This window comes from Haliotis rufescens, unplaced genomic scaffold (assembly GCF_023055435.1).
Source record: "Haliotis rufescens isolate VD_foot unplaced genomic scaffold, xgHalRufe1.0.p SCAF_7, whole genome shotgun sequence".
In the NCBI taxonomy this organism is placed as follows: Eukaryota; Metazoa; Mollusca; class Gastropoda; order Lepetellida; family Haliotidae; genus Haliotis; species Haliotis rufescens.
Window position 1 is genome coordinate 29,774,578 of NW_025964361.1, and position 22,593 is coordinate 29,797,170.

Here is a 22,593-nt window from a genome sequence, read left to right on the forward strand (position 1 = left end):
ATGTATTAATAATTCAAAACTGGCTTCCACAAGAGATATGGCGCTCCAATAACATTACTTATCTCTCTGCCTCAGAGGTGGCTTAGCAGTACTTTTTACACTAAAGACACTGGTTATTACTGTTTACAAACTGAAAAAGTAGCAAGAATGACTTTGGATGAAAGATAAAATCCTCACCTTTGTGTCTTTTAATGTCAAACATATCAACACTCAGCAATAAAAGTTTCTACTCGGGAAGCCTTGGAGTTTGAAACTTTACTCAACTCATGTTGATATATGTGATACCAAAAGACACTTGGGTGAAATTCTCTATATATACCTCCATCTTCCTGGAAAACCATCAAGTCGTCTGACACAAGTAATTCTTTAAAACTACGATTAAATCTCATGATCTGCGTCTTCATTTTCTCCTGTGACAGTAAACATTCATTTATACAAGCTGGGTGAGCAACTCTCTGTATGACAATGTAGTTTGTATAAAACACTTACTTGTAATGCCATCCATCACACTCTTCAACCAAGAGAATTAATTCATATGAGAATACTGCTGGGAAATAAACCCAGCGCCTCTCGTAACAAATGCAGAATGGTCTCTAGCAGCTACCGTAATATGTGAACTTAGGTTGCGAAATGAAGTCATCAATTCTACATCCTTACAACTTGCAAAAGAAAATCTGAAAAGCTTATCAATCATGTTAGTTTCAAGGGAAATAATTCCAGGTAAAACATTTACGAGAGGTAATTCAATAACTTGCAGATGTAAACACATTCACCAGATAAAAAACTTCTCATAATTTTGAAATCCAATATCTTGTCAAGTGAAGACTTCTGAATACATTGGCTTGTGATGTCTTCCTCCATGATGTGGTATTTACACTGAAAGCCACACCATGTGACATTATACTGCAAACATGTGTTGTTGTGACTGACAAAAAAACAAATGTCATTTCTAATGTAACATAACAATATCCAGGCCAGCCTTGTGTACTGTTTCTGAGCTGTGTCACTAGTGTCACCTTGCCACTGGCAGACAACATACTTTTGCTGTTGTTTAATGCTGCACTTAGCAACATTCCAGCTATATGATAGCGTCTGTAAACAATTGACTCTGTACCAGACAGTCCAGTGATTGACATCATGAGCATCGGCCCATGCAACTGGGATACCATGACACACTTTATGGAAAATGTTACATAGAAATCAACAACCACATTGTCATTCAGTTATATATAAGACTTTGTGTTCCAGTGGACAGCATGTCTGTCCAGAGAGTGGAAGGTCAGGGGTTTCATCACTGGCCAAATCATACCAAAAGATGTTTGAAAAAGGTACTTGTTCCCCTGCCTCGGACTTGGCTAAAACAAGGATTGGTTGACTCGGAGGCAGATTACTGTGTCGGTATTACTCTGGACTTGTAGAAGTGCACACACAGACACACAGACACAGTTCAAATTACGAAAAATAACAAATGGTCACTCAATCTGATCCACAGACATTGAACAACTGACCATCCCCAAAAAATTTCCATCTTATCGATTCCTCACCTTGTTCTAACACCTACGAAAATCTATAAAACAACTGATGACATTAGTCTGGCCACCACCATGTAATAATGAACATGAATGTACAAGACAGGAACTTTCAATTATTTAAACATTTCAAATTTGCCCGAAAATGTTTCACAAAAGCAACCCAATATACCAGATTCTTGTGGAAGCATCTTATCACAGGCACATCATTGCCACTGATGCAATTTTGTTAATATCATTTCAACTGACAAGCGTAATGCCATGCACACCGTCTGATGTCGAAACAGCAACACAGGATTAGCAGTGATCAGGTCTCGGTAGACACTGCAGCTCTTGTAGATGTTCACAGGACATGATCCTAATCCCAGGGTGAGGCGAGGAGGGGAGGGTGGAAGGGGGAGGCTCCCTGGATCTGTACACAGGATCACATCTACATCACATGCTGAGATGAGGTGTCACAACTAGCCTGGCATTCTCTATCGATGGCAGTGAAAGAGTCGTAAATCCACTGGGGCGATGGATACCCTTTTAAATCATTAACTCCTGTAATTTGGAGCTCTTTGTAAATTAAGGGATGATTGTAACTGACAGCTATGACAAGCTGCACTTCTTTCAGTCTGGCTAGACAAAGAATAGAAAATATCCAATAACACATCATGGACAAAATAAACCTTTATTCTTTTCAGGAATTACTTTTAACCTTTATTCATCTTGGATGAGAAAAACAGCATTGAATATGCAAAGAGTGTCAGTGATAATGCCAAGAAACATCAAACATTAACCAAATCTTAACATATCAAAAACATAAATAGCATCATAAATAAACAAAGAATGCTTCCAAAAAATACAGATTCTTGCAAAAATATATCTTTTCAAATCAGAGACAATCCACACCAAAGAAGAAGCAACCTTAATGGCAATTAAACCATGGAGCCATATTTGTTGCCGAAATCACCATCAAGCCATGCAGTGCCTTGCCAAGGTATCCAAGCTCCCAGGCCTGGTGGTAGCACCGGAACACTAACAAAGATGAATATCTACTTGAGGCCCCAGCCACACAATGGTCAGCTTAACAGAGAACAATGACCACTGTGGACTGCCATGCATCTGAGTTACTGTAACAATCACAGTCTCCATCATTATCACCCTGGGCAGGTCCCAGCCATTGCTGTTCAGTCAAACTGATATAAACACTACTTGGGTAAGACTGCTTATCATTCAAACTGTCATTGATTGTAATTATAGATACAGCGTGACAGGTTAAGGGGTAATTTGTTTCCGTCCTTGCTCTGATAAAGAAGACAAAGCTTCTAATTCATAAAATTTTAAGCAATCCCAATTTTTTCCCACTGGCATTTACTTCATAACAATAGAGTGAACAGTTAATAAATTTAGCAAATTGGTATATTTTATCTCAAATTCAGCAGCGAGACTTAACTTGATACAGATAATCTAAATTTACATTTATCTCTCTACCAACCAAGCATTTATGATGAATTTATTAATTTTAAAATATACTACACTACTTTTGATAGGAATATGTTTTTATCATTCCATGAGACACCCCAATGATTCTTACATGTCCAGTGTTTATCTAAACAGACTGACATATCAGATTATCTTATCAAATGTTGAGTAGTATATATTATATAAATACAAGTCTTACACAAATACAATTCAAGTGCACTCCCAGTTCATAATATCTTTTTACTCCAAAATTATTGGTCCATATTCACGCCCCACAAATTGAGGAGATCCATTACAATAAAGGTCTTCATTGTGACTTCACACATCATATCTTATTAATGTATACATGAATAAATCATTGCACATGACATTATTATGAAGCAATCCAATAATAATGACGTTTGCACTTAATGCAACTGCCCTACCTCTCCAATGAAGGTTTTGGATTTCACATCAAATCCAGTGTTGATAGCCCAGCGCCATTTGTTTATTGCCCGTGAAGCGGTGATCAAGAAGACTGCTGGCCATTACAGCAACTGACCCACAAGCCACCCATCGGTCAGCTACCAATTAATGAGGCTGAGCTGGCGTAATGTAATTCTGATGACCTCAATACTACTTATTGGGTAGATCTACTGTAATGCTGGTCACCAGACAACTAATGTTGCTTGCTAACTCAATTAATGCACAATTGCAAGCATGCTGAGCAGGGAGTGTTTTCTCGGATTATAATAAAGTCACACTTTGACATTTAGTCCCAAGCATGCTTTTAGAATCATATTTTTTTCATGTCGGATTTCAAAATGCCAAGAACTACAGCGACGTTCGATTCCATGTATTTATCTTGAGAGAACATGTAATCTTCCTGTGAATACTTCCAAATAGTAGATACTTTCAAGAAGACAAACTTTGAAAAAAAATATTGATAACCTTTTCCAATAACACCCCCGTGAGAGGACTCACGGAGTGGAGCACTGAAGCTGTAACGGGGGTTATTTGGAAAATCGAACCCAGTCATTGTGAGCAACAACTGAGCATAGCATCAACTGGACAACCCATCATTCCAACCAATCAAATCAACATACTGCCCTTAGGATAGATTGTGGGTTTGGTTCAACACTACTTTTAAACAGTATTTCAGTTAAATAATAGCATGTCGACTTAATGTGGCAGGAAAGCCCGAAGTGATGCAGGTGTACCAGTTTAGAGAAACCCACGAGCACGGGTATGGTGCCGACAAACCTAGAAATGTAATCAGGGCGAGCTGTGATTCAAACCCTCGATCATAGGTTCCTGGCATGCCCAAGGGTCGCCACTCTGCACATCGACTTGCGGCACCTTAGATGACTGGGCTACCGAAGCCCCCACAACACTTTTGTGACCACCAGGAGCAAGGTTATGATGCAGACAGATCATTGATCTAGTAATGCAACTGTACCTGGCTTTGAGCTTAAATGAAGCAAAATAACTGTAAGGTTGAAGAAAAGAAAACCCATTTGCATTTCATTTAATAAAATAACAAATTTCAGTGTCGATGGAAAGTCAAGGAGTTCTGGGGAATCTGTTTTTTTGGAACGACAAGTTTAATAAGTGAGTGAGTGAGTATGGTTTTACGACCCTTTTAGCAATATTCCAGCAATATCACGGCGGGGGACTTCAGAAATGGGCTTCAGACATTGCACCCTTGTCGGGAATCGAACCCGGATCTTCGGCGTGACGAGCGAACGCCTTAACCACTAGGCTACCCGACCGCCCCACATGTTTAATATATCTACCTCATTGCTTAACACTTTTCTCATTCCTCAATAACATCTGAACTTTGACAATTCCTTCCTTCACTCATCAAATATTTAATGAATCCCCTACGAAAGTCGGACATGAACATCACACCAGCATATTACCCTTTCACCCACCAACCATTAACCACAAATACATGGAAAACTCATCCCATTCTCCTCTTAAAAAAAATATCTGATTTAAACACACAAAAAACACAATCCAAACTTGCACGTCATCTTACATCGTCAGCCATCTTACAGCTTCATCAAGCATTATGTATCCCGATGACGGCAATAGTCTATTCAAAGATAGCTCTTACCACGCTCCAGCCACTCAAGAGCTTTTGAAGTCAGCGAATCCAACCCAAGATCAGAGCCCCACAACTAACGGTATTGATTTGGGGGGCTTGTTATAGCAAAGAAAAGATCTATGCGTTAATAGGTGTTAAGTATCCTGCTTTCGAGAACTGTACAGGATTATGAATGTTCTGTGGTTGTATATTGGGATGTTATGACCACGGCAACAATATCAGCTCAGTTTTCAATTGAAAATGATATTGTACCTCATTACTTTTTCTGATTACTGGCAGTTTGAAAACGTATAATTCCCTTCTTATTTATTCATGAAGCGGGGGCTTTTATTTATAGCATGGAATGAACAGGAGAAATGGTCATCAAAAGCAATGGCTTGTTCTTGGGGCTCTGGAATGTGCGGTGTCAAGTGACAATTTCCTTTACATCAGACATGCACAAGTCTGTTTCATAGCTGTCGGACAATTTATGAATACATGAAAGTTAGGATAATGTCGTGGACATCAGAGTCTGTCCCAGTAGACCTCAATATGCCCATGTATCCCTAAAGATCAAAGAAGGATGCATTTTGAAGTAGAAAATATTTTGGCAATGGTATAAGGATTAAGACAAGAAACCATACAAGATAATTAATAATTCAAAAATAATTTACTCGTAAAAAGCCCATCAAATTCAATATATGCTCATAAAAAAATTGAAACCATGTTAAAACACCAACACAATTAAATATCGGAAAATTAGATTTACTTCCCAATGGAATCCAATTTTCACTTCAAAATGTAAAAAAACTCATTAGGAACAGAATCTCTAAATAGCATTCATCAAGATGATATCTCACTCCTTGCCAATCTCAGCTGGTTCTGTATTTCACACCTGTCTCACCTGAGGTGTCAATCATCCCATTGTCATGTGACACCTGCTCGTTACAGGTGAACCTCATGTAATCAAACACTCTCAGTTGATCACAAACCCTGGCTGGCTGTTCCAAGATAAAATCCAATTGGGATTCAAATTAAATCAATTCATATCCCGTAATGATTCATGCTATGGGCTACTGATGTGAAACCTGCATGTGATTTCAGGGTTTCCATTAACCTCTTCAAATGCCTAATAACCAGCTTCAAATAAAATCAATATATATCACATCAATTAAACACAACCTTGACTGATGTTGCAGGGTGTGGAGTCATCCCATAGATGACATCCATATCTTTTCAGCTTGCTAACGGGGTTAGCCTCTTGGGTCAGGTGGACAAGGTGACCAACCTCGGATCAGAAGGTACATGGTTCAAATCCCATCTGGGAACTCGGGCATTTTATGGCTTGTACACTAACAGCATGGAAAATCTGACCGCGGACGAGGTTTTAATAGTGCTACTGCATATTGTAATCAATACCATCACAAACTATTTTCTTAGCATTTCAAGACGCAAAATGGTGTATCAGAGTTGAGCTCTATTCTGCAATCCAACTGAATCTCTATGACCATTATAAAGTAAACTTAACAAGTCACTACCCTTGATAACTTTTTACAACAGAAAACCCCAACAGGTTTCATAATAACACTTGTTAAATGCTGACATTTCTTTGTTTATGTTAATTAATAGGCATAATGAAAACAAACTTACAACGTAATTAAGTAACATATTAGGTTAATGAGAGTTTGCATGACATGTTGTACCATACTGCCTCAAATACCAGCAGTGCATTTCACATGAAAGGGAAACGATGCACTGCAATATGGTCATGCCCATTTCCTGCCCAGATCCAGACAATGTAAAGAAGACCATGTGTGTTTCTGGACACAGTGTCTGTGTAATTAGGGTTAGCATTGTTAAACTGATATACTTCATAAATCTGAATTGCCAGACTAAAAGTCAAGTGATCGTATCCCCCGTCTTCCCTCCGTACAAATGGCAGTCTCTACATCTGCATCCTCCGCATGTACTCCTCCATCAGCTGTAGGAGCAGGTAAACCCATCAAGTTCCTGATGCTACCCCCCCATATATATCGATCTATCTTTATCACCCCAAGCCTGCACATAGAACTTCAACAGCTGAAGGAGCAGGTAAACCCATCAAGTTCCTGATGCTACCCCCCATATATATCGATCTATCTTTATCACCCCAAGCCTGCACATAGAACTTCACCAGCTGTAGGAGCAGGTAAACCCATCAAGTTCCTGATGCTACCCCCCATATATATCCATCTATCTTTATCACCCAAATCCTGCACATAGAACTTCACCAGCTGTAGGAGCAGGTAAACCCATCAAGTTCCTGATGCTACCCCCCATATATATCGATCTATCTTTATCACCCCAAGCCTGCACATAGAACTTCAACAGCTGAAGGAGCAGGTAAACCCATCAATGTCCTGATGCTGTTTCCCATGTAGATCGATCTTAAATATTCTATCTTCTTCAAACCACCTGTACCATCATCATTTCCTATTTCCTTCATCACCACCTGTACCACAGAGCCAATTACAGCTCCCTCCCACACACCACCTTTCCCAAACACCTGCCCTTTCCCCCAGTCTCTGTATCACCCTAACATCCATGAGTCCTTTGAGGGTGATCCCCAGTCCTCTCCACCCACCATGTAGATCTGTCGTCTCCCATCCTCAATTCCAAGTCTACTGCAATCCCCAAAAGCCAGGAGTTCACACTTTGATTTTCCATTTCTTCACAGACCTCTGTACATGTTATATAGCCAATGCCCCCTCCTTATCCACTGATACACCAAGTCCATCATCCTCTTTCTCTTATGGCCCCCCCTTCCTAGACCTCGATCTGTGACACAAACCCGTTGGCCCCTATCCTGTACATGACAACATATTGAACCCTTCCTCCCATGTGGTACTTTCTCCCCCCTCCCAAGCAACACAAGACAGTTGTTGTTAATTAACTCTAGGCATCACACACCACCTCTCAGCATCCTAATCCATAACACCTTTCCCTCTTTGCCACCCACCAACAAAACCCAGTTGTCCGTAATATCTTGACCGATATCTTGACTCAAAACTCACCAATACTCAGACAGCGCTGCATCCCAAAACTTAATTACTCTGGATCTTCCGGTCCCCTCCAACACAAGCCAGTTGTCCGAAATCCTGCCCATGGACTCAAAATCTTCACCTACACATGCATTTATGTTATGAATATGTACCATGTTCTTACACTACACCATGTGAATACTCTATTTTTGTACTAGGTTCCAAGTGGGCATTTTCATACAATATAATTCTTGATTCATCCTATACTCAAAACATGCCTAAACCAGCTTCACTCAGTCAAGCCCTCCAACACAAGTAAGTTGTCTGTCAATATCCTGTCACCTACACACTGACCAACATGCCCTAAACCAGCTTCATCCAGCCCTCTCCAACACAAGCCAGTTGTCTGTCAATATCCTGTCACCTACACACTGACCAACATGCCCTAAACCAGCTTCATCCAGCCCTCTCCAACACAAGCCAGTTGTCTGTCAATATCCTGTCACCTACACACTGACCAACATGCCCTAAACCAGCTTCATCCAGCCCTCTCCAACACAAGCCAGTTGTCTGTCAATATCCTGTCACCTACACACTGACCAACATGCCCTAAACCAGCTTCATCCAGCCCTCTCCAACACAAGCCAGTTGTCTGTCAATATCCTGTCACCTACACACTGACCAACATGCCCTAAACCAGCTTCATCCAGCCCTCTCCAACACAAGCCAGTTGTCTGTCAATATCCTGTCACCTACACACTGACCAACATGCCCTAAACCAGCTTCATCCAGCCCTCTCCAACACAAGCCAGTTGTCTGTCAATATCCTGGCACCTACACACTGACCAACATGCCCTAAACCAGCTTCACCCAGCCCTCCAACACAACCCCTGATGCCCAGCACCCACCCCTGATGCCCAGCGCCCACCCCACCCATCACCTGTAATCTCCACCCCTCCCAGTGACTATGGACACATTGTTGACAGTCCCAGAGCCTCCTGTTGATTCAACTCATTATGTAACAGATGTTGCAGAGCCTGAGTCCACACATACATCAAACTCCTGGCCCTCTATTTACTCCCTGGCTGCTCCTACAACACATCTTTTCAGCACACACTCTCCACACAGGCTAATGCACCTGTCGATGTTCATATTCAGCCGTACCAGCAATTCTCTCTGGGAACATCAGCCCTCACACGTATTAACCAGGAGACGTGAATAAAAGGCTATCAGACACATCACCAAATAATCTTCAGACAGGGATACAAGGCTCTCTTGTATATCGGAGACAGATATGTCTGGCTGGACAGACAATTACCATATATATCTTGATACGCTTTATTTGGTGCCACACCGGTTGCTGGACCTGCAGTGTGCAGCCATTGACTGGAAGGATGGCTTGAGGGTATAGACATTTGACATCTGGTATCAACTCTTCTTACCTAAGTTTTTACATTTATCACACAGTTGATTGTACAACCTGGGTATATGTAGATTAAAGTATATTTTTAGCTGATTGTAGCATTAACACTCATAACCATACCAACCCTTACATTAAATCATAGCTGCTGAATACAAACTTAACTTGATGCAATTCTATTCAGAAGATAATCTCTAACATATAATTATAAACATTAAAATCTCTGCGAAATAATTATCAACATTAAAATCTCTGCCAGATAATTATAATCATAAAAAAACTCTGACATGTAACAAACAACTAAAGAAAGTTTGGTTTCAGCATGGTATAAAAAAATCTCACCATAAACACCTACCTGCTCTTAAAAGTATGTATTAATGCCATCACTTCACGCAGCTAATGTGCAATAGACAAATTTACCAGTGATAAGATATGTAGCAGATTCCACCCCCGGCCCATGTGTTACACTGATACAGCAGCGCCTGTACACATCCATATCAAACATCTCTGCTGGAACTGCAACACCAGCCATGTACAAGGATCCATCATAATCAAGTCATTATCAGTTCAAAAGCATATCAACTGTTATTTTTAATCCCTGTGATTGCGTGGTCCACTTTGGTAGAACAGTAACTACAGCGGCATCACAGAGCAGCAACACAACTGTGGCAAATGTCACACGAGAAAGAGCCTCATCGCCTTGCAGCTCTCCCAAACCTCCGGTTCATGGATTAACTAAACTTGTAACTGATCATACTAGATTAACACTCAGTCTTTGAAATTTTTTCTTTAAATATATTTTAATGGACTTTTTTTAATAGAACCTTAACTCCTCAACTGTTTTCATGTGGAATCAAGGAAACTAGACTTGCTTTAGTTTGATCTAGACTTACCTAGGCTTTTTGTACACGATGTATTTTATATATTTCACAGTCATAGCTCAGGACTACTGATTATGCATACTGATGGTGACATATGAAAGGAGCGAGTTGACATAAATCACCAATATTTGAAGGAAGTAAAAATAACATAAATAATCTCCATAAAGGCAACCATATACCATTTTGGTTAGTGTGCCCCTTCTTAGAAACAAGTGACTGAAGTCTAACACTGCTGTCAGCAATACTCAGACCAATATCACAGTGGGGAAAGCAACAACAAGCTCTACATTGTACCCACCAAAGGAACTGAGCTCTGGACAATCAAAGTTTTAACAAATAGGCTACCCCACTCCCTCTCTTGATGACAATAACATTATGAACATACTCATATGATATACTTGTCCCCTACTATCTCCCCATCACCCTGTGTATAACAGTATACTTGTCCCTTGCACTATCATCACCTGTGTGTTAACATTATACTTGTCCCTTGCACTATCATCACCTGTGTGTTAACATTATACTTGTCCCTTGCACTATCATCACCCGTGTGTATAACATTATACTTGTCCCTTGCACTATCATCACCCATGTGTATAACATTATACTTGTCCCTTGCACTATCATCACCCGTGTGTATAACATTATACTTGTCCCTTGCACTATCATCACCTGTGTGTTAACATTATACTTGACCCTTGCACTATCATCACCTGTGTGTTAACATTATACTTGTCCCTTGCACTATCATCACCTGTGTGTTAACGTTATACTTGTCCCTTGCACTATCATCACCTGTGTGTTAACGTTATACTTGTCCCTTGCACTATCATCACCTGTGTGTTAACATTATACTTGTCCCTTGCACTATCATCACCTGTGTGTTAACATTATACTTGTCCCTTGCACTATCATCACCTGTGTGTATAACAATATACTTGTCCCCTACTATCTCCCCATCACCTGTGTGTTAACATTATACTTGTCCCTTGCACTATCATCACCTGTGTGTATAACAATATACTTGTCCCCTACTATCTCCCCATCACCTGTGTATATCAATATACTTGTCCTATGCACTATCATCACCTGTGTATAACAATATACTTGTCCTATGCACTTTCATCACCTGTGTATAACAATATACTTGTCCTGAGAACTATCATCACCTATGTGGAAAACAATCTACTTGTCCTATGCACTATCATCAACTATGTGTATAACAATCTACTTGTCCCATGCACTATCGTGGAGCACCAAGGGGCCTTCATCAGCAGTTGTCCTACAACATGCTTAACTAGTACCATACACCTCTCCTCAACAACTGTACTAATGTCTTCAAGACTAATTACAACTGATCTTCTTCCAAGATCAAAACCAAACCAAAATTCCGTTCAATTATACTTCCAGACCTAGAAGACAGCAATGATTATTCACTCTGGTATTCCATAACCAACAAGCTCCATCTCAGTGTGAGGTTAATGAATCACCGGTACCAATACCTAAACACAAGCAGCTGTAAATCTACCTGTCTCTGAAAGATATGGCTAAACAGGTCTGTATTGGACTGGTCATGTTATTAGCTGTTGAATCCATGTGTAAAAGGGAAGCCCTCCCAGCACATGGTTCCTGTGGGGGCGGTTGCACGATCGGCACGATCGGCAAAATGACCTGGTGTCGTGTTTGGGAGAGCATCAGCTGTACAGTAGCACCCAATGGCTAATCCACATGGCTACAAGCAGGATATGAGTTTAGCATTGATATCATTAGCATGGTGAAATGGAGGATTGTAAACAAACCATAGGAAGTACATATCGCTCGATGTTTCGGCAAGACCTCCGACACATCATGTGATAAGCACCATGTAAATATATACAGCCTAGGCACTGCACTGACTCAACAGTGAAGGAGAATGAGAACTAGTTCCTGTAATATTCAAATAAACCCTTTATTATTATTATAATAATAATAGTAATAATAATAATAAAAATAGTAGTAATAGTAGTTGTAGTAGTATAAGTAGTAGTAGTAGTAGTTGTAGTAGTAGTAGTAGTAGTAATAAATAAACCCTGACTTTAAACAAAGATTCAAGAATATGAATTGACAGCAAATAATTAAAAAAAAAACCAACATTCTTTTAAAATGTAGATTAATAATGTTAACTTCATTTGAAAGGATATCTGCCAATTTGCATCAAGTGTGACATCTATTGATGGTACTGAGAAAACTACCAGGAAGGAGGGACCTCTCATGATCCCCTCCACCACCCCCCTTCAGTGACCCAAGTGTTCACATACCTACAGCATGGCAAATAACCACGACTAATCCTACAGCCAGATACACAAGTCCATCCAGGTACAGAAACCGATGCCACAGAGAGTAGTAGGAATCCCATGAAAAGTACCTCTACTGTTACACTAGCAGACCCATCACCTGGTGTCGGTGCTTCCAGTATACACAACCAGCATCAGCTCGACCAAATCTCCATCAAAACACAAGCAGTTGTCGCTGTACCGTGAACATCCATCGGCTGTACCAGTATGTCTCCTTGTAGGGAATATTCCAGTCTGGCACAGTTATTGTTTATCCACAAACACTGCATTTTCTACAAGCATCCATTGCAGACAGAAGAGCAACAGCCTCCGTTACCCTGTTTCTTCTTCCATTGATTAGATCCTCCTCGCTAGAGAACACGAACGGAGAACGAGAGACTGAGCGAGCGAGAGGCTTCCACCTCCTTACTCCGCGACTGACTGCTGGCTTATTGATGGTTTCCCAACCCAACACACCAGCCGGCTGAGGCCCACTGATCGGAGGAGCCAACGAGAGAGAGCAATGGGCAGACTTCCAGGCACTTCATAAAACCATCCATGACAGGCCCTCTCACTGATGTAAGGCACAGTGTATACGTCCCACAGGGGCAAGAGGTTAGGGTTCATCGCAACCCATGGGTCACTGGACTATGTGGCATTGAGGGGGTCTCAGTCTCAGGATACCTCAACTCAACTGTAGTAATGTACATCATATAGACTATGGACATTCCGACTGAACACTGAAATGTCATGGAGGACAGATGGACTGGGAGAAGGTTAGAAATGACACAGGGAATTTGAGATTCTTGAAATATGATATCGGCTTCATACAGAAGTGTGATGGTCTTGGGTTTGTCATATGTATTTTTAAAAGGAGCCGATCAATAGTCTCACAATCCCAGCAAATATCAACTGAATTCAAATAATTAAAAAGCCAAATAAATGAACATTTCTTATGACAATTCCACTTTGACAACAGGAATGAAATGGACTGGTCATGTGAATATGGAGATGGAACGCACTGTCCATCTATCATACCGGTAGTAGTCCTGCACTATGACTGTGGAATATATATTTTATAAAAAGAAACACAATCTAGATATGTATACAAAGACAAGTCCAGCCAGCTCCAGCTAGCTCTATTCCAAAGAATGAAATCAGCATCAGGAAAATTAGTTGTTTAATTTCAGAGGCAAAGAAGAGTATTGTGTGATATAAGTTTTCATAGACTAAATGTCATTCTACCATTATAGAAGACTGGCAATTTGTTTTCACGACCTATTTAAAAGTGTAATTTTCTCAAACATCCCCAACCTTGTCCTGTCTTCTGATTCCTGACCCTCTTTCAATTAATTGAGCCACACCCCCTTCATTGTATGACCAGCTCCTATTGACTTCCTACAGACACAAAGCTGCCTGTTGTCTATATTGATACCAGTGTACATGGAAGATATTAATTATGCAAATCAAGTCTGTGCCACATTCATCAAAAACAACTGAGGACTGGAGCTACGCATCCCTTCCCCTGGCCGAGCCAGAATCCCTAGAATTGCTACCAAGTCCATTAAACATGCATTTTCAATATCCACATTAACCCTGGCTTGCAGATCTCTTTCCAATTTCCGTACAGTAGAAAATTACACAACCATCAACCTGGGTTTATAGGCATTTAACATTCACAGGACATTGATTTTATACTAAAAAATCCATTCAAATCACATATGCTCATATTAATTACCACAGGAACCTATGATAACGGAACATGTTTACTGAGTACAACTTACACCTTCCATGTGTGGCTAGTGCAGCATCTGGACCCAGAACACCGATACCGCCTCTGTTGTCTTCCTACTGCTGTGGGTCCTGACAATATAGTTATTTATTGGTCCCTATTGTTGTACTCTGTCCAGTCCCCAGTATCTATCACTTCCTGTTTTACTGTGCATTCCATGGTACTCAACACTATTCATTTCTCCATGCTGACCCATGAAGATTCCGGGGTAGAATAGGTCTTCAGCAACCCATGCTTGCCGTAAAAGGTGACTATGCTTGTTGTAAGAGGCGACTAACAGGATTGGGTGGTCAGGCTCGCTGACTTGGTTGATGCATGTCATCGATCCCAATTGCGTGGATCGATGCTCATGATATTAATCACTGGATTGTCTGGTCCAGACTCGATTACTTACAGACTGCCGTCATATAGCTGGAATATTGCTGAGTGCGGCGTTAAACAACAAACCAACCAACTCCATGCTGACAGACTTTTGCCTGTATCCATCTGTCTAATACTAGTGCATAGTGTACACCCATCCTCCCATCTATAATCACACCTTCCATTTATACATCAATAAACCACCCATTCATTCATCTTTACATCCACCTCCTCCATCTTAAAATCTCCCTTCCATCCACCATCTAGCCAACCATCCATTAACTGAACACACATCTATCCATCCATTCATCTTTACATAATTCACCTAACCTCACCAGTCCATCTATACACATCCATTCACCCTTCTTCAAATTTACCCAAACAATATCACGTTTGTTTAATGTCGCACTGGGCAGTATTCATGATATATGACAGCCTGACAATAATCCAGTCCAGGACTTGACAATCCAGGGATTGAACATATGAGCAACTATCTCTGATGTTGACGTATAATGGCACACAATCAACAGAATCTGACTACAAGATCCATTTGATCGCCTCCAACAACCAGCATAGGTTGCTGTGGACCTATCCTAACCGGGGATCCGGGTGAAGACCAATATAGGTTGCTGTGGACTGATCCTAAAAGGGGATCCCTATGGGTGACAACCAACATAGGTTGCTGCAGACCCATCCTTACCGGGGATCTGGATGACGACCAACATAGGTTGCTGCAGACCAAACCTAACTGGGGATCTGGGTGACGACCAACATAGGTAGCTGCAGACCCATCCTAACCAGGGATCTGGGTGATGACCAACATAGGTTGCTGCAGACCCATCCTAACCAGGGATCTGGGTGACGACCAACATAGGTTGCTGCAGACCCATCCTGATCTGGGTGACGACCAACATAGGTTGCTGCAGACCCATCCTACCCGGGGATCTGGGTGACGACCAACATAGGTTGCTGCAGACCCATCCTAACCAGGGATCTGGGTGATGACCAACATAGGTTGCTGCAGACCCATCCTAACCAGGGATCTGGGTGACGACCAACATAGGTTGCTGCAGACCCATCCTGATCTGGGTGACGACCAACATAGGTTGCTGCAGACCAAACCTAACCGGGGATCTGGGTGACGACCAACATAGGTTGCTGCAGACCCATCCTTACCGGGGATCTGGATGACGACCAACATAGGTTGCTGCAGACCAATCCTAACCGGGGATCTGGATGACGACCAACATAGGTTGCTGCAGACCAATCCTAACCGGGGATCTGGGTGAAGACCAACACAGGTTGCTGCAGACCCATCCTAACCGGGGATCTGGGTGACGACCAACATAGGTTGCTGCAGACCCATCCTAACCGGGGATCTGGATGACGACCAACATTGGTTGCTGCAGACGCATCCTAACCAGGGATCTGGGTGAAGACCAACACAGGTTGCTGCAGACCCATCCTAACCGGGGATCTGGGTGACGACCAACATAGGTTGCTGCAGACCCATCCTAACCGGGGATCTGGGTGACGACCAACATAGGTTGCTGCAGACCCATCCTAACCGGGGATCCAGGTGAAGACCAACATAGGTTGCTGCAGACCATCCTCAACAGGGATCAACTTGTTATTATCCCATGTACCAGCACTTACAAGAGAGGATCATGTCCATCGCCATGGAGTTGAACTTGAAGATCCACTACCTATCCACCCCCAATAACAAATCAACCTAAACCTGCCTATTCCCTATGACAAGTGTCCAGTTACCCATGGACCCCCTGCCTCTCATAGCCAGATAAGGTGTACACTTGTAAAGACACAACAAATCAACAAAGTTTCTTTCATGTATTGCAGACCACTAATGAACATTATGACAATTAATCACACTGACGGAACACTAAGTGTAAGTAAATATTAGAACTAACACAGGGCAGCTTCTGTCAGCATCAATGGTAGCATAAACGTACCAGTCTCTCACAGCTCACCCGGAGGGCCCAGTCCAAGCTGCCCTCTACTGACCAGGCCAAAATCAACATTACGATTTTGATTAGTTGTGACCTGTGGCTCCCTCTGGTGGTAGAGAGTGGAATTAAAGCCTTCACCTGCCCCCACTCCCAGAGTTTCCTCGCAGCAGGCTGGAGCCAAGTCTGGCGATTCCAGCACCGATTCCATAGCACCATCCTGTATTGATTGTACGATCCAACCAGGAAAATGTTTGTATAAAGTTTACTGCTGGATCTGTGGGCATCAAGATTGGTCGTTTTTAAGGATATCTGACACTGACGTTCTCATCAAAATTTAACACGTTTGGAAATGAGTCAAAAATTGTGAAATTTGAAATTTGAAATTTGAAAAATGCATTTCTTGGTGCTAACTTTTTTCAATTTTTAGCAGTGAAAGTTTATAGCTTTAATAGGAATTCAGAGCAATCTTCATGCTGACTGACTCTGAAAAGTGTCATCAACGTTTTGGATAATAGTTTATTTCCTAACTGGGGAGATAATTTCCATTATAATTTTTTTTAATTCTAAAAAAGCATTAAAAATATTGTGATGAAAAAAACAAATTGGAATCAATTTCATACCAACTTTAAAACCCCAGAGCATATCGTTCAGCAGATGAGAATTTTTAACATTATCAGACGATCAAATTTAAAAGTGAAAATTATTAATATTTGAATTATGATTATTAGGGAGTGTGAAAACCATTAAATTTTTAATGTTTTTGCTTTTTGTTATTAACAAAGATTATCTTTGGTTTGATTTTTAACATCAGGCAAAACTGACGCTTGCATTGTTCTGCCTTCCTTATCAGCTTTGTAGATAATAGTTTGAAAAAGTGGTGAAACTATCTTTCCGGCAAAACAAATTATGAATTTATACATTTCCAAGTATTCAACACATGCATAAAATTATTGATTTATGTTAAAATGCAGCAATTCTTTCTTGGTTGTATTTCTTTATGAGGCTCGAATAGCGGAATAGGTTTCAGAGTGCAAGGTGATTGTTTTCCGCCTGTCAGCTTTTATATACAACAGTGAATATGAAGTGTATTCATCTTGAAAATGGGAGTTTGAGCAAATGTCATTGTTTTACTGCCAGTTGAATCACAGTGGTCTGCATGTGCAGTAGAACTGTCGTCAATGAGAGCAGACCCGTGAAGATCCATGAAGATTCTGTAAGAGGTGACTATGCTTGTCATAAGAGGCGACTAACGGGAACGAGTGGTCAGGCTCCCTGACTTGGTTGATGTATGTCATCGTATCCCAATTGTGTGGATTGATGCTCATGATATCAATCACTGGATTGTCATGTCCAGCCTTGATTTTTTACAGACCGCCGTCATGTAGCTGGATTATTGCAGAGTGTGGCATTAAACAACATACAAATAAATGAAAGCAGGAGTGAGGCAACTGGAATATTTTAACTGCCATCTGCAAATGTCTCCTGTACCCCTTACCTATAGTGTGTACATCTAGTCATGATTGTACCCTGTAGCCTTGGTGTGAACAACTAGCCATAATCAGCAGCCCTTGTGTACCCCAATACCCATTCTTGTTACCATAGAGACAAGATATAAGGCACTGAGGAACCATGTTCTACCCCCCGAATATGCAGTGCCATTTGCTAGCAGTTCACAAAGATATGACTGATCATAGAACTGACAGCTTTGGACGTCCAGACTGGACATTCCAGGAACCACCAGTCTGGTTTAGTATCAGTTTCATGTATAGAACTGGCAGCTGTGGACGTCCTGACTGGACATTCCAGGAACCACCAGTCTGGTTTAGTATCTGTTTCATGTATAGAACTGGCAGCTGTGGACGTCCTTACTGGACATTCCAGGAACCACCAGTCTGGTTTAGTATCAGTTTCATGTATAGAACTGGCAGCTGTGGACGTCCTGACTGGACATTCCAGGAACCACCAGTCTGGTTTAGTGTCAGTTTCATGTATAGAACTGGCAGCTGTGGACGTCCTTACTGGACATTCCAGGAACCACCAGTCTGGTTTAGTGTCAGATTCATGTATAGAACTGGCAGCTGTGGACGTCCTTACTGAAACTTCCAGGAACCACCAGTCTGGTTTATTATCAGTTTCATGTCGCAAGAATCCAGGAAGATGGGACAATACTGAATCTGGTCAGAGAGTCGAACATGTCACGGGCAGGCAAATACTCTACTCGCTGGGTTAACGATTACAGTTTCATCGTCATAGCAACATGATCTACTGCAAACACTGACCCGTTCTATCAGAAACAAAAGTGACAATGGATCATATCTTGTCCGAATTCCTGTCACAGAGAAAAAAAAGGCCTCTTACGCTCTAACAGTTCATTTTGAACAGCACATGTTCCTGAGGCAATATCTCTCGCAATGACGAGGCAACAACTATGATATAAATAACCCATCATTATCTCCATGTCATGTGATCAATATCAAAATCGGCAACTACTGACGGCATGACATAACAGCATAGCTCTCCTAAACCAAATCATAAAAACTGCCTTCCAAAAAACTAGTCCTGATATCTAGATTATATCATGGCAATAGCAGATCGATGCACCTATAGGCTTAAGATTGGGAATGAAGTTTTGGGAGGAAATTTTAACGAGTCTGAATCACTATGCATACACCCATTTACATGCAGTTATTTCATCATCTATAAACTGGGAAAACGACAAGACAGGCACATTCTATGAGTTCACCGAGATATTTCTGATGTTAAAGCTGATAAGGAAATATCGGATTAGGGATTCGGAGGAATTAATTCTCATGTGACCCATTTTCATTCTGAATTATTATGGTGTTAGAAAGTGAGATGAGACATACAGCATCTTGTTATTATAAGCCCAGGGGACCAACATAGGCTGAACCTACCTACCGAGTGAGTGAGTGAGTGAGTGAGTGAGTGAGTGAGTGAGTGAGTGAGTGAGTGAGTGAGTGAGTGAGTGAGTGAGTGAGTGAGTGAGTGAGTGAGTGAGTGAGTGAGTGAGTGAGTTTTTCAGTTTGTGAGGGAAAAAAACATTATACCAATGTAGTGAATGGAACCCGGGTTCTTTGGAGAAAAAACCAAGAGATGCATGTCCTGCATAATGGCTCCATCCGCCATATCACAGCATTTTGTGAACTGTTGAGTCTGGACAGGACAAACTGGTGACAGAAATCATGAGAAATGATCCACAGCATCACAGTACTATGCCACACAATCAGCCAAGTCACTGAGCCAGACCACCAATAGTCTGTCCCCCAGACCCTAGAGAATAAATATAAAAAGGAGTCCAACTCAAGACGAGAATGATTTGGCAAATCTGAAATTAAGGATTGTTCTGGGCTCCATTTAGAATATATTATTTTTTAACTTATATTTTGTAGACATATATTTTTTTATTTCTGGGACTAAATGTCAGTCTAGACCACACACTCATGGCACTAAAGAAGCAACTGTTGGATTAGAACCCGAGCAGATCCAACTGCAAATGGGATGCACAGTGAGTTCTTTTCCTCTCGGGCCTCCTGTGCCATCGTCCTGTAAAGATCAGCGTTAGAATTGGTCTTCAGCAACCCCTGCTTGTTGCAAAAGGCTAATGGGATAAGGTGGTCAGGCTCCCTGACTTGGTCGATGCATGTCTTCTTTTCCCATTTGCCTAGATCGATGCTCATGATATCAATCACTGGATTTGACTTGATTATTACAGCCCACCATCATATAGCTTGAATATTGCTAACTGCAGCGTTAAACAAGACAAATGAAACAACCTGTGCCTTCAATTAAGATCAAAAACGTGATCTGGGCTTGTAACATGGTTGGCATATGCAGATAATCGTGTGTCTGTCAGGAAACATTTATGTTATCTTTCTTCCAGTTATGATACATGGATATGGTTATGGATAATAATTGTAATCAAACACCATCACAAAGATGGAATTTAAGCCAATGGATTGTACATGATAAAATTACCATTGACACTTGTTTATGATACAGAGATGGTATCAGAATAATCTGAGAGACATTATTTATAATAATGTATTGCATGGCCAAATAAAATTACCAGAATTTTCTTGATATGATCGATGGAATATTATCTGCCTTCAATGATTTATGATACAGAATCAATATGACCTGAACAATGACATCCCAAAGTATGCAGCTGATATTAAACGGAATAAAATTTAAACATTAAACACTAATTGCTTTAATGTGGAGGTGAGAATTTGAAAGAATTAGTGAGTGAATGTGATGGGTTTCATTCCAGAGCAGATACACCATATGACAACTGGGTTCACTATCAGTACCGATAATGGAATCAAACTCAGATCTTATGGATACCATGTTAATAAAACAACAATTTTTACCAATACTTCGATTCAGTTTTTGTGTGTGTACATTCTGCTAACCTGACAGTTCAGTTATCCCAGATGCATGTGACGTCATGACATCATCACATTCCCAGTGACGACACAGCAAGCCACACTGACATCGTGTCACACTTCAAGGTTTTATCGTGAATTTGATGCCTAGAATTTTATCATTTGAAGAAACTCGAAATGATATTTCCAGGCACTGTATTCTCAAGAAAACCTGCATATCTGAGTGAGTGAGTATGGTTTTACACCACTTTTAGCAATATTCCAGCAATATCACGGCTCACACCAGAAATGGACTTAACTCATTGTACCCAAGTTGGGAATCGAACCCAGGTCTCCGGCGTGACGAGCGAACGCTTTAACCACAAGGCTACCCCACTGCCCCCCCCTGCATCTCTGAAAACATATGATGGTTTATCCGCTGGATCTTTTACAAGGTTGTAATTCAATCCTCCTCCTTTTCAATCAAAGAATGGAACTGTACTGGGACTAAGTTGCACAAAAATGGGCCACAGAGACTTTCAATTTAAAATATAAATTCAAATTTTAAATTTAAATGCTGCCTATTTTTGTTCGGTGCACATGTAATGTGTAAATTTATGGTAATTTAAAAGATATCCATTATTGATGGACAACACTTGTTTTTGGGAGATGGATCAATAAGTTTTACATTTGTCTCCAATCCCATTATGTTTTTGAACAATAAAATATGTTTAAACTAAATCAACACTTTGTACGGCACGAAATGTGTAGGTGGGACATCTCCCAATTTTTGAGAGTTAAATGGTCCTCTCACCAAACTTGATATTGCTAAATGTGGCATTAACAAACAAATATGATATTTTGCAGGTAGTTATACATTCATTGCGGTAGATATACTTTGTCCACAACTAAATAAATCCCCAAAGAACATCTATACTTTAATCCTCACTATTGAGTGAACATTGTTCCTGTTGTGTTATAGCATCTGAACTTGATGTGGGAATAAAATCAGTAGCTGGAAGGAAAACAGCTGAAACTGTATGAACCACAGTACATAATGACTTCTTTTTGCGGTTAAACTTTTATTTCATTATTGACACAAAATGACAATGACAAAAAAAGAGGACACAATACAGTTACCGGCAGTATAATTTACCTTGTAAAAATTATGTAACTCATTTTGTTATGATTAAATGAGCAGTTTGTGTTTGGCTTAAACTTTCTGTTCATCAATAATTTTTATTGCGACATTAAACTCCTGTTGCTGAAATCATCCTACAGGCAACATCGGATACACTAATGGGAGGCTTTTTTCAGAACATCAGTCAGGCATGTCAGACATTTATTTGATATTTCCGCCAATAAGATGTAGCAAGGTACTCACATTAAGGT

At 40.8% G+C, this 22,593-nt stretch overlaps 1 protein-coding gene across 14 annotated transcripts in view; it reads right to left on the bottom strand.

The window, feature by feature from the left end:
- LOC124148126 (teneurin-m-like) overlaps positions 1-22,593 on the bottom strand; it is a 393,541-nt gene that overhangs the window by 125,525 nt on the left and 245,423 nt on the right. The window contains exon 1 of one of the 14 annotated variants that reach the window (XM_046519079.2): positions 12,683-13,159. The exons of 12 other annotated variants lie outside the window; for them this stretch is intronic. The gene's annotated coding sequence lies outside the window, so the exon portion shown is untranslated. Of the gene's footprint in view, positions 1-3,421; positions 3,555-12,682; positions 13,160-22,593 lie in introns of those variants that run through there. One more of the 14 variants, XM_048387908.1, reaches the window with a different exon arrangement.